The following is a 13,530-nucleotide window of genomic DNA, read 5'->3' as shown; positions in this document are numbered from 1 at the left end:
TCCTAATAAAGATTTTGTGGGGATTAAATAAACTCATATATGTAAATGGTTCTCAAAAGTATTGAGGATATTGGGCTTCCCTGGTGGCACAGTGGTTGGGAGTCCACCTGCCGATGCAGGGGACACGGTTTCGTGCCCCGGTCCGGGAAGATCCCACATGCCGTGGAGCAGCTGGGCCCGTGAGCCATGGCCGCTGAGCCTGCGCGTCTGGAGCCTGTGCTCCGCAACGGGAGAGGCCACAACAGTGAGAGGCCCGCGTACCGCAAAAAAAAAAAAAAAAAAAGTAGTGAGGATACCAAAGATAGTTTGGTACAAAGGATATACCAAGGTAGCGCAAGGATACTTTTATTTATGTGGGTTATATCTATCAATATTTACCATATTAGAAATTAAAATGAAAAAATTTTAATTAGTTATCAATTCATTTAAAAGTCAATAAGAATGGGGACTTCCCTGGTGGTCCAGTGGTAGAGAATCCGCCTTCCAATGCAGGGGATGTGAGTTCAATCCCTGGTTGGGGAACTAAGATCCCACATGCCGTGGGGCAACTAAGCCCATACGCCACAACTACTGAGCTCGTGCGCCTCAGTGAGAGAGCCCGTGTGCTGCAAACTACAGATCCCACACACCCTGGAGCTCACGCGCCACATCTAGAGAGAGAAAACCCGCATGCCACAACTAGAGAGAAGCGTGGGTGCTGCAACACAAGGTCCCGTGTGCCTCGATAAAAGATCCTGCATGCTGCAACTAAGACCTGACGCAGATTTAAAAAAAAAAATCAATAAGAACATTAGTACATATTAACATGATACATATTTATGAAAACTAACTATATTTGCCAAGACAAAAAATAATTACTAAGACTTCTATACCCAGCCAAGATGAAGTAGCAGGAACCTAACAAAATATGTAAAACAAGAGACAAAATATATGAAACAATTGTTTTCAAGATACTGAACATCAGGTAACCAAGGATGGTGATCCATAAGAGACAGAACAGACAAGTGAACAGTGATTGCCCCAGCTTACCGCCTCAAGAGCGCTCCCAGGCCCGAGCCTGGAGAAAAGGAACCCAGGCAGAGCTGAGAGAACTCCCTTAAAGAGACGGAGCAGAGAGCCCAGGGAGACAGAGGCAGCTGGACTTCATGGGACTGAATCCTGGGAAGGAGAACGTTGCACAGAGAGAGAACTCCGAAGATCAGAGGGTCCGCCTCAAGTACTCAAGTACTCAGCTGAGTGCTGACAAGCATGTGCATGTGAGAAACTACTCCCTCGGGGAAAGCCACTAGAAATAGTGCGAGGAAACAGTGTCTGGTACCTTCACCGGGCCAAGAATAATGCCTATTTCCACCAGCCAGATTGAAAAATCCCAGGATGGAGGAATGTCAACTACCTAAACTGAACACAGAGGGATAGACTGAAAAAAATGTAGAGAACCCCAGGAACCTGTAACACTATTACAAAATGGTAAAATGTCGACACTAGTGGGCTGTGCATAAGTTATGTATATACGACTTTTTAGAGCAAGTACTAAAAAATCTATACAAAGAGGTACACCAAAAAACACTACAGATAAATCAAAGTGGAATTCTAAAAATATGTTCAAGGGTAACATGGGGAGGCAGAATAAAAACGAATGATACACACACGGCTTGGACATATCTCAAGAGCATTATGCTGAGTGAAAAAAAAAACCCAGTCTTAAAAGATGACATACTATGCAATTCATATAACATCTTTGAAATAACAAAGTTATGTTATAGAGAAGGAAAAGAGTTTAGTGGTTGCCAGGGGTTAGGAATGGTTGGAGAGGGGGTAAGTGTGACTCTAAAGGAGTTTTCTGATCCATTAACATGGGTTGTCTCTCCCTTTATTTAGATTTTATTTAATTTCACTGAACAATGTTTTGTAGTTTCCAGTGTGTGAGCCCTGCCCTACTTTAAATAGTTTATTCCCAAGTATTTTATTCTTTTGGGTGTGATTGTAAATGCACTTGCTTTCTTAATTTTTCAGATATTTCCTTGTTAGTGTACAGAAATACAATTAAAATTTGTACACTGATCTTGTATCCGATAACCCTGCTGAACTTGTTTATTAATTCTAATAGTTTCATAGGGGATTCCTTAAGTTTTTCCACATAACAGATGTCATCTGCAAATATAGTTTAACTTCTTCCCTTCCAAACTTGATGCTTTTTATTTATTTTTCTTGCCTATTTTCCCTGGCTGGAACCTCCAGTACACTGTTGAATAGAAATCTTGTTCTTGCTCTTAGCCTGAAAGTATAGTCCTTCACCATTAAATATATTAGCTGTATTTTGTAGACCTCTTTTATCATGCTGAGGAATTTCCCTGTCTTGCTTGGTTGTTATATATGTTTTATCGTGAAAGGGTGTTAGATTTTGTCAAATGCTTTTCTTGTATCTATTGAAAGGATCATGTCACTTTTGTCCTGTATTCTATTAATGTGGTGTGTTACATTGTTTGATGTTCATATATTATTCCAATCTTGCATTCCTGGGATAAATCCTAGGGTAATGGTGTGTAATCCTCTGTACATGTTGCTAGATTTGGTTTGCTAGTAATCAGCTGAGGATTTTTCTGTATATTCATGAGATGTTGGTCTGTAGTTTTGTTTTGTGATGTCTTTCTCTGGTTTTGATATCAAGTACCTGATCTCACAGTATGAGTTGGGAAGTGTCCCCTCCTCTTCCATTTTTGGAAGAGTTTGGTAGAATCCCTGTAAAACTTCTGGTCCTGGGTTTTCCTTTGTGGGTAGCTTTTAAATTACTAATTCAATCTCTTTATTTGTTATGAGTCTTTGCAGATTTTCTATATTTCCTTGAGTTAGTTTTGGTAGTTTGTGTTTCTATGAACTTGTCCATTTCATCTAGATTATCTAATTTATTGGTATAGAACTGTTCATAGTATTCTTTTTTAAAATATTTATTTATTTGGTTGTGTAGGGTCAGCTGTGGCAGGAGGGCTCCTTAGTTGTGGCATGTGAGCTCCTTAGTTGCAGCTCACCAGCCTCTTACTTGCGGCTCACTGGCTCCTTAGTTGCGGCACACAGGCTTCTTAGTTGTGGCATGCGAACTCTTAGTTGCGGCATGCATGTGAGATCTAGTTCCCTGATCAGCAATCAAACCCGGGCCCCCTGCATTGGGAGCATGGAGTCTTATCCACTGCACCAACAGGGAAGTCCCCCAGAGTATTCTCTCATAACCCTTTTATTTCTGTTAGCTTGATAGTGATTCCTTTCTCTCTCTTTTTTTTTTTTTTTTTTTAGTTGTGGCATGCAGACTCTTAGTTGCAGCATACAGACTTTCTTAGTTGTGGCATGCATGTGGGATCTAGTTCCCTGACCAGGGATCAAACCTAGGCCCCCTGCATTGGGAGCATGGAGTCTTACCCACTGGACCACCAGAGAAGTCTTGTGATTCCTTTGTTTCATTTCTGATTTTAGTCGTGTGTGTGTGTGTGTGTGTGTCAGTTTAGCTAAAGGTTTATCAGTTTTGCTGATCTTTTTAAAAAACAAGCTTTTGGTTTCATTGACTTTTTTTTTCCATTCTCTATTTATTTCCACTTTGCTTTATTTTGTTTCCTTCCTTCTGCTTGCATTCGGTTTAGTTTTCTCATCTGTTTCTAATTTCTTAAGGTGAAAAGATAGGTTACTGATTTCAGGTCTTTCTTCTTTTTTAATATACACTTTAACAGGTACAAATCTCCCTCTGAGCACTGCTTTTCCTTCATCCCGTAAGTTTTTGTATATTTGTCTTCATTTTCACTCATCTCAATGTATTTTCTAATTTCCTTTGTGATCTATTGTTTGACCCTTGTGTTCTTTAGGACTATGTTAATTTCCACATATTTGTAAATTTCCCAAATTTCCTTCTGTTATTGATTTCTAATTTCATTCCATGTTGTCAGAGAACATATTTTGTGTGATATTAGTCATCTTAGATATTTTGAGGTTTGTTTTATTGGCCTAGCATATGATCTATCCTGGAGAATGTTTCATGTGCCCATGAGAAGAACGTATATTTTGCTTTTTTTTTCTTGGCCGCACCATGCAGCATGTGGGATCTTAGTTCCCTGACCAGTGATCAAACCCACATCCCTTGCATTGGAAGTGCAGAGTCTAAACAACTGGACTGCCAGGGTAACCCCTGTATTTTGCTTTTGTTAGGTGGAGTGGTCTGTAGATGTCTCCTTCCCTTCTCTGTGTTATTGTTATACATATGATGTCCATATATACTATAAACCCAACAATAAATTCTTATAATCCTACTTTACATAATCCTATGTCTTTTAAAGATTCTGTGAGAAAAAAGTGGAGTAATTATATATTTATAAAATTATACTAAACTTTTTTTTAGCATTTCTGATTCTATTTTTCTTGTGGATTTGAGTTACCATCTGGTGTCATTACCTTATTCCCAAACAGCTTTGTTCCCACCTCCCTCCTCAGTGCTGTTATTGTCAGATAACATTTTGACAAAATGTTGACACATATTTCTATAAGTGAAAAGCCTAAGAATACAGTTATATACATATATCCTAGGTAATTACGTTTTAAACAAGAGAAGAAGGGAAATATGCAATTATACTGTCTTTTGAAATTATCCATCTTTACTGACACTTTTTCACATGGATTTGAATTACTATCTTGTGTCATTTGTTTTCAGTCTGAAGAACTTATTTTAGTATTTCTTATGTCAGGCTTGCTAGCAATATATTTTTTCAGCTTCCCTTAATTTTGAAATATCTTTGTTTTGAAAGACAGTTTTGCTGGATATAGAATTCTTGGTTGACAGGTTTTTTACTTTAAGCACTTTGGCCTCCATTGTTTCTGATGAGATGCCAGCTGTCAATCTTATATGTGATGAATTGTTTTCCTCTTGCTGTTTTTTAAGATTTTCTCTTTATCTTTGACTTTCAATGTCGTGACTATGATATATCTCAGTCTGGATCTCTTTATGTTTATCCTACCTGAAGTTCATTGTGCTTCTTGGATGTACAGATTAATGTCTATGATCAAATTTGGGAAAATTTCAGCCATGACTCCTAATAATTTTTATGCCCCCTTTTCTCTCTTTTCTCCATTATGCATATGTTGGTGCACTAAATAGTGTATCACATTAGTCTGAGGTTCTGATTATTTTTCTTGTTTTTCAGATTGCATTATCTCTATTGAATCCGTCTTCAAGTTCACCAGTTCGTTCTTCTGCCAACTCAAATCTGTAGAAAGCCCCAGTGAATTTTTCATTTTGGTTATTGTACCAGAATTTTCAGCTCCAGAATTTTTATTTGGTTCTTTTATATAATTTCTCTTTATTGGTATTCTCTATGATGAGACATTGTCATCAAGTCTTCTTTTTTTTTTTTTTTTTTTTTGGCCATGCTGCATGGTTTGTGGGATCTTAGTTCCTGGACCAGGGATTGAACCCAGGCCATGATAGTGAAAGAGCTGAGTCCTAGGGACTTCCCTGGTAGTCCAGTGGGTAAGACTCTGCACTCCGAATGCAGGGGGCCCAGCTTCGATCCCTGATCAGGGAACTAGATCCCACATGCATGCCACAACTAAGAGTTTGCATGCCACAACTAAAGATCCCACATGCCTCAACTAAGGAGACTGCATGCTGCAACTGAGACCCAGCACAGCCTAAATAAATAAATAAATAAAAACCTGAGTCCTAATCACTGGACTGCCATTGAATTCCCAAGTCTTCTTTTAATTCTTTAAGCATGGTTTCCTTTAGTTCTTTGAAAATATTTATAATGGTTGCTTCTTTTCCTATGTATGGGTGACACTTTACTTTTTTGCGTGTGTGTCAAATAGTTTTTGTTGAAAACTGGATGTTTTAGATATTATACTAGCAACTCTAGATACCAATTCTCTCCATCCCCCAGGAATTGATGCTGTTCTTTGCTTGGTCATTTATTTGTTTAGTGACTTGCTGAACTAACTCTGTGAAGTCTATTTTCCCTGCAGTGTGAAGCTTCTGATGTCCCTACTCAGATTTTGTCTTGCTTTTATATTTTAGTCTGGCTTCCCAGGGGTCACCCCTGGGTCAGCATAAGCCACTTATTGGTCAATAGGTGTGCTTAAGCCCCCTTGAACAGTTCTATTTTTTACCCTTTACCATTGGATGTATGTGTGGCTTGGATGCTGCTATCACAGCTTGAGGATCCTTTTTTTTTTTTTTGGCCTATGTTCAGCCAGAGACCAGTAGCTTGGATTGTCCCGCTCTGATCTCTCCTAAGAATGTTCAGCCTTGGCCATGCACACAGGCTTCCAAACTCCTTTAACTTTTATATTAAAGCCTGACTTCCTAGGCATTGCCTCTGCATGAGAGTAGCTTATTGTTCAACCAGTGTTTGGTCAGAAGTTCTGCTTAAGGCCCTTGTGCCAGAGGCTTCCACATTGTGCTTTTTGTGCAGACTGGAAAGTGTTTCCAAGACTGCTCACATCCTGCTGCGATTGCTCCTAAGTGGGTGAAGCCTAATGCTCGTATACAGACTTCCTGACACCTATGGTTGACTGTGATCCCTGGAGAATTTTTCTTGGCTGTCTCTTTCCCTGGTTTTCTCTATCAAACTTCTGGTTGCTCTGCCATTTTGTTTGTTGCTACTAGTATCATGGAGCTATGAGTGCCTTCTTAATCGCTCTCAACCAAAATCTCCCTTGTTTTCAACAACACCCTTAGCATGAAATGTTCCAGCCTCTCCTCCAAATAAAATCAGTCCCCCTCGGACGGAGCTGGGAGCTCTTAGTCCTTATGGTCGGACTCTCCCCTGGAGAGAATCTCTGCACCACCGCACAGGATCTAGGCTTAGGGACAGCAACCCACTTATCCTAAACTGAACACGTCTTCTCTAAAAGTGGGCTCTGGGCTAAAAGTAGCTCCTGGTCTTCTTGGCTTGCCCCTCTTGGTGTGGAACCTCCCCCCATAAGCAATCTGGGGTGGGGATTGCAGTCCCAGGATTCTCAGCCTGTGCACCTGGAGTACAGCCTCTGCTCTACTGGTAGGGTCTGGCGGGAGTCCCTCTTCTTCTTGGCTGCACCAAGTAGGGTGCCTGGAATAGCGTTTCTGTAAGGTGGAGCTGACAGGGGAGGGAGTGGGTTGTAGCCCAGTTGCCAAAGAAATCTTATTATTGAGATTTAGGTTTTCTTGAATGAATGTTTCTCCATTTGCTGTATGCCCTTAGGACAATTTCCAGAGACTTTTAATTATTGTTTTTAATATTTTCTCCAGTTAAATGGTTGTTTTGTTGGGGGAGAGTCCACCATGCCCTTCACTCCAACATTCCAGAAATAGATTCACTTCTGTGATTTTTTACTGTATTTTCATCCAGCAATGTTGAATGCATAGGCTTTATTGGTCTCTCAGCTATTGTGCATATTTCTCTAGTCAAGACTGCCTGATAACTTAACCTGTAAGATGTCCTAGCAGTTTTTTCATATCTAATTTTAAAAGATGGGAGAAATAAATTTGGTCTTTCAAATATTTAAATCATTCAATTCCCTGAAATTCAGAAGTATTGGTCTTAAAGTGATAATGCAACTTAAGTGGCACAGTAGTACTGAAAATGTTCTACTGCATAAGATACAACAAACTAAAGTAAGATTTTAACACTGTGGAAGACAAAATGCACTGGACAATTAAGGAGATGATTCTATTCAGCCTATTGCACTAGGGGAAAGGGTTCAAAGAAGTGGAAGGGGGTCTGGGACTTTATAGAGGCAGATAAAGAAGGGAGTCATGAAAAAGGGTGGAGGCAGGTCCAATCTGCAAGCACAGGGTGGTCCTTCACAATTAGCCATCTCCCAGAACATCAGAGGGTCAATGTGGTTATTCCCCTCAAATTTCAGTTGTTGCTGAACTCAGAGGCAATCATAAACCTCCTGTGTAGGTGAAGAAGGGTCCAAGTGTTTATATCTCAGGCATTCTTGTTGGTGTTTTGTAAAACCATTTGAACCATCTGTTGGAAGGTCGTGGCGAAGGTCAGTTCTTTCAGGGTCCTAGAGATCAGACTTCTTAAAAGAGGGAAACCTAAATGAAAAAGGAATATAAAAGCTGTATGAAAGTAAGAGCCCCAGATTGAACACTGAAAGTACCTAGTCCAGCAGATTCTAAGAGGTCAGTGCAGAAAAATCTTTCAGCTATGCAGTAGCACTGATTATTGGGCCTCTTAAAGCCCCCTTGCTAGATGTCAATGCTTTTGGTGATGCTGTTCACAGTCTTGGTTGCCTCCATACAGGACATGTGTGACCCGAGCCTTCGGCCCACCTGTCCAGGAAAATCCAGCTCATGAAATGTCTGCTGCAGCGATAACTCCTTCCAGGTTTGTAACAAGTCACCAGGCTTCTCCAGATCCTGGGGAAATGGCCAGGTGATCCAGAGACCCAACAGGGATCTACCTGGTCAGGCTTCAGCCTTAGTGATGCCAAGTTGGGTGGGAAGGAGGAAAACTGGAAACATTCATTTGGAGGGTTGTTGACAGATGCTGACACAAACTGTAAACACTGAAAATTTAGTAAGGTTTGACAATTTGGGAAAGGTAGCAGGGTCCAGTTCAATGTGCAAGTAGGTACCAAAACCGATTCTTCCAGTGTCAAGGAAGTCAATTAAATCTCTACCAGATAAGGGCTTCCCTGGTGGCACAGTGATTAAGAATCCACCTGACAATGCAGGGGACAGAGGTTCGAGCCCTGGTCTGGGAAGATCCTACATGCTGTGGAGCAACTAAACCCGTGCGCCACTACTACTGAGCCTGCACTCTAGAGCCCGTGAGCCACAACTACTGAAGCCCACGTGCCTAGAGCCCATGCTCTGCAACGAGAAGCCACCACAACGAGAAGCCTACGCACCTCAACGAAGAGTAGCCCCCGCTCGCGGCAACTAGAGAAAGCCCACGCACAGCAATGAAGACCCAACGCAGCCAAAATAAATAAATAAATGTTTAAAAAAAACATTTGCCAGATAAGACAAAGTTGGCACCTCCATCAGTTACCTACAATTTACAAAGGAAGTGCAAAGTGGCTCAAAGACAATTAACAGGGCTGGAATCTGAATACCTAGAAGAATGCGCAGTGCATAGTTTTCTACTGAAACACAATTTTTGCGCTCAGGTCTCTAATATCAAAGATACACTAATCTTGCCTGCAAAATACGTCTGGTCTCATTAGATCTGGCCTGGTGTTTTCATAGATGCAGCAAGAATGGTAATTTACCTCAGGCCTTCCTAAGTTCGCTTTACTGGAAGTTTTCCTAAGGAATCTCAGAGTGCACTTTTTTTTTTTTTTTGGCTGAGCTGGGTCTTCGTTGCTGTGCACAGGCTTTCTCTAGCTGTGGCGAGCGGGGGTTACTCCTCGTTGCGGTGCGCGGGCTTCTCACTGCAGTGGCGGCTTTTGTTGCGGAGAGCGGGCTTTCGTGGTTGCAGTACGCAGGGGCTCCGTAGTTGCGGTGCAGGGGCCCTAGGGCACGTGGCCTTCAGTAGTTGCAGCACGCGGGCTCAGTACTTGTGGCGCATGGGCTTAGTTGCTCCACGCGGCATGTGGAATCTTCCCAGATCAGGGATTGAACCTGTGTCCCCTGAATTGGCAGGAGGATTCTTAACCTCTGCACCACCAGAGAAGTCCTCAGACTGCACTTTTTTTTGTTTGTTTGTTTTGCGATACGCGGGCCTCTCACTGTTGTGGCTTCTCCCGTTGCAGAGCGCAGGCTCTGGACGCGCAGGCTCAGCGGCAATGGCTCACGGGCCTAGCCGCTCCGCGGCATGTGGGATCTTCCCGGACCTGGGCACAAACCCGTGTCCCCTGCATCTGCAGGTGGACTCTCAACCACTGCGCCACCAGGGAAGCCCCAGACTGCACTTTTAAAAAAGCTTCTTGAGGCTAGGAAACCAAGCAAAGAACTGCCACCAGATCTCACTGCAGTACCTATAGACTTAGGTGAGTTCCCAAGATATCTTAAGGTTCCTGGGCCTGCCAGGAAGTGACCTTCCTTACTCACCTGTAAGGCTAGGAGACCTGTAAGCCAGGAAACAGGCTGGTGTTCCAAAGAAGGTTTTGTAAGCATTGGCTCCATAAAGTCAACCTTAGCTTCTTAAAAGTGTCTGGTCATATCTGGTTAAATGATCATCATGCTCAAATATGATATTCCAGGCAAGGCTTTGGTTCCATAACCAATATTTCCAGCTACATCCATTAACAAGGAAGACAATCTTACTGAATTTATGATAACAACTTATACTGCTATGAAAATAAGAGAACTCAGTAAGAGTTTCTACAGGTAGGAGTTCCTACCTGTACGGGTCAGGTAGGAAAAATAAGATATCATTTTATAAATTGCACATTTCTGTTTATAAAATCATAGGCTACTATATTGTTATGAGTTGCAGATAACTTCAAAGAACAGAGGAAGGAGTTCCTTATATATCCAAATAATTTTCAAAAGTTAAAGACTGGATGAGAGTTCATTACAAGAATAGTGCAATTGACAAGGAAATCTGGATATTTCTGCAGCATGCAAAACAAGATAATTAAGTCAACCCCCCCCCAATTTAGATAAAATAATTATATACATAATTAGCCCTATTTTCAAAGAAGAATAAACAAGAACAAATGCTCTGTGATTTTCCAGGTATCCTCAGGGAAATTCAAAGACAGTTTTAGGTGTAAAAGATATCCTGAAGGAACATCATTCTCAAATATGACATTCCAGGTGAGATTTTGGAATTTTGTTATTTCATTTTATTATACATTTAGGATTCAATATGAGAACATAAAAATCAAAGTTATCAGATTTAAGAGAAGAGGAATCAAATCATGGGTACCTGAGAAACAATATTTGGCTATTCATTTCAAAGTGACAATAAAACATTAAAAAAAATAGACAGTAATATGATTGCAAAGAACCTTAGCCCATTCTTAAATGAGAAACTCTGTTTACTATTGATAAATAATCAAAGACATAATAAATGAATATAAACCAAAGAAGGCTATTCTGGTAAGATACAGAATTTTTGTTGTCTAGATAGATTAAATAACAGAATAAGTGATCCTTGATGTTGTAGGTGAAGGTAATAAACAGTAAACCAAGGAAACAAGCCTATCAAATTAAGCAAACTTTGCCAGGATTTTAACTTTTCAAATTCAGGTATTATAAATCAAGGTGAATAAAATTCATTTCCAAACTTTGTCTTTCACTGCACCCTTTCATATTCCAGGACAAATGGACACTGTACTCTAGACCAGTCTCAAGGTGTCTTAGCTCATTCAGGCTGCTATAACAAAATACCACAGACTACGTGGCTTACAAACAACAAGAATGTGTTTCTCACAGTTCTAGAGGCTGGAAGTCCAACATCAAGCACCAGTGTGGCGTGGCGAGGGCCTTCGTCCGGGTGGCAGATTTCTCCTTATACATGCACCTGACTGAAAGGGGTAGGGAGCTCCCTGGAGCCTCTTTTATAAGAGCACTAATCCCACTCATGAGTTAAGCACCTCTCAAAGGCCCTACCTGCTATCAGCATCATCTCTGGAGGACAGGATTTCAACATAAGAATTTTAGGGGGCATTTTCAGACCCTAGCACTGGGGGTCCACATGGTCAGAACTAATTCTATAATATTACTAAGATATTAACGTGCAATGTTAATTGTTCCTACTGTCAAATGAATCAATGAGTAAGCATTTCAAAGTTTTCTCAGTTTCCGCTTCCAGTATAGTAAATGTCAATAGTTAAACCACAGAGAAAGCTTTTCTCGGTCCTCAATAAGCTTGAAGAGTGCAGAAAGGGGATGGAGACTAAAAAAAAAAGAATCACTTCTTTAGGACAAAACTACTGTTTTCCTTGAAAAATAGATATATGTACTCAGTTGTGTTTCTCCAAAATTCTTTCTACTTAGTCTAAACCACGTATTAATGATACTTTTTACCAAAGTAACTAACTCCCAGTTGAGAGATAACAGGGTGGACAATCGTGCACTGTCTGTCACACGGCAGCTCTTTATCGCAGACTAGCAGCTGTGTGTGGCCTTACACCTTACAAAATGCAAGAAATGAGCGGAAAGGCGCATGTTCATTACAGACCCAAAGATACAGCCCTCTGCAGCAAATAAAAATAAGAAGCAAAAGAATGCAAAATTTAGGGAATTCCCTGGTGGTCCAGTGGTTAGGACTCGGCACTTTCACTGCCAGGGCCTCGGTTTGATCCCTGGTCAGGGAACTAAGGCAAGCTGTGTGGCAAATACATACATAAATTAATTAATTAATCAAGCTTAGTAACAATGTTTCAGCATTCTCTTACTTGGAGATGATCTAGGTATTTTTGCTTAATTAACTCAATACACTGTAAGTACAAGGATTAAGGTACCTAAACATCTTGGCAATTATCTTCAAGAAAAGTAATTATTGTTGAAATAAAGTTTGTCAGAATAATGATTTGATTTGGTCGGATACAAACAGGTGTTTCATAATAGTTAGTGTAAGTAATGCTAGCTTATTTGATCACTAAAGTTGCATAAATTTAAGAAGAATATACCCAAGTAGAATAAAAATGTAAGCACTTAATGGTCAGAGAAGACATAGCTGTTTTTATTAAACTAAAAATATTAAGCTAGTCTCATTTGCCTAAATAATGTGAACTTATTCTTAAAACATTTCTGAGTTAATTTCTGTAAGAATGTATTTTTTCTTTCTGTTCTTTGAAAGTATTAGAAGTTCAGTTTCCTTAACTTCTGGAAATTTTAAGAATATTGCATTTATAAGGTGCTTATTTATCTCTAAGTCAATGAAAATAGAGCTCCTTTAATTTAAGCAATTTAATTATCTGATCTGGCAATACCACCCAGAGGTAGGAAAACATCACACACTCACATAATGAGAAGTAAAGGCCTTTCTGAATGACAGACACAAACCAAGAGCTTATAACTCCGATTCTAAAATTTCAGCCCTGGGCAGCAGTCAACAGAGATGAACAGAATTCACTAGTCCACATCAAAGAGCTGTTCTCTTCCCAGTGGGTACGAATATTTAATTGATGAGCTCAAAGTAGATGAACAGAAAAGAGTAACAAACAAGACTTCCTGTCTCCTTTTACCCAACAGAGACCTGATCTCTATAACCCAACTGGTCAGACCATGAGACCAGGTGAGCGCTCAAAAAGAATCAAAATAAAATGCTTCCTGTGCTACTGATGGCCACAGTCCAGAGTACAGGAGCAGAAGTCAGAAATACCATCGGTCCCAAATCTACAGTCGGGAATGAAGAGGCTCCCCATGAGGGTGGAGGAAGCAGGGATCCAAGCTTTGCTCCTGAACAAGTCACGGCACCAAAACTATCAAAGACAAAATGCACTGACAACTAAGGAGGTGGTTTCACTTGGGCTGCTATGCTGGGGAGACTGTTCATTAACGAGCAATGTGTCAAACAGGAAGGGGTCTAGGGTATTACAGAGGCAAGTGGAGAAGGGGTCATGGGGATGAGGGATGAGAGGGGGCCCTGTCCCAGACATAAAGATTGG

This window comes from Mesoplodon mirus (assembly GCF_964341445.2).
Source record: "Mesoplodon mirus genome assembly, chromosome: 8".
Classification (NCBI taxonomy): Eukaryota; Metazoa; Chordata; class Mammalia; order Artiodactyla; family Ziphiidae; genus Mesoplodon; species Mesoplodon mirus.
This window is presented reverse-complemented; position numbering follows the sequence as displayed.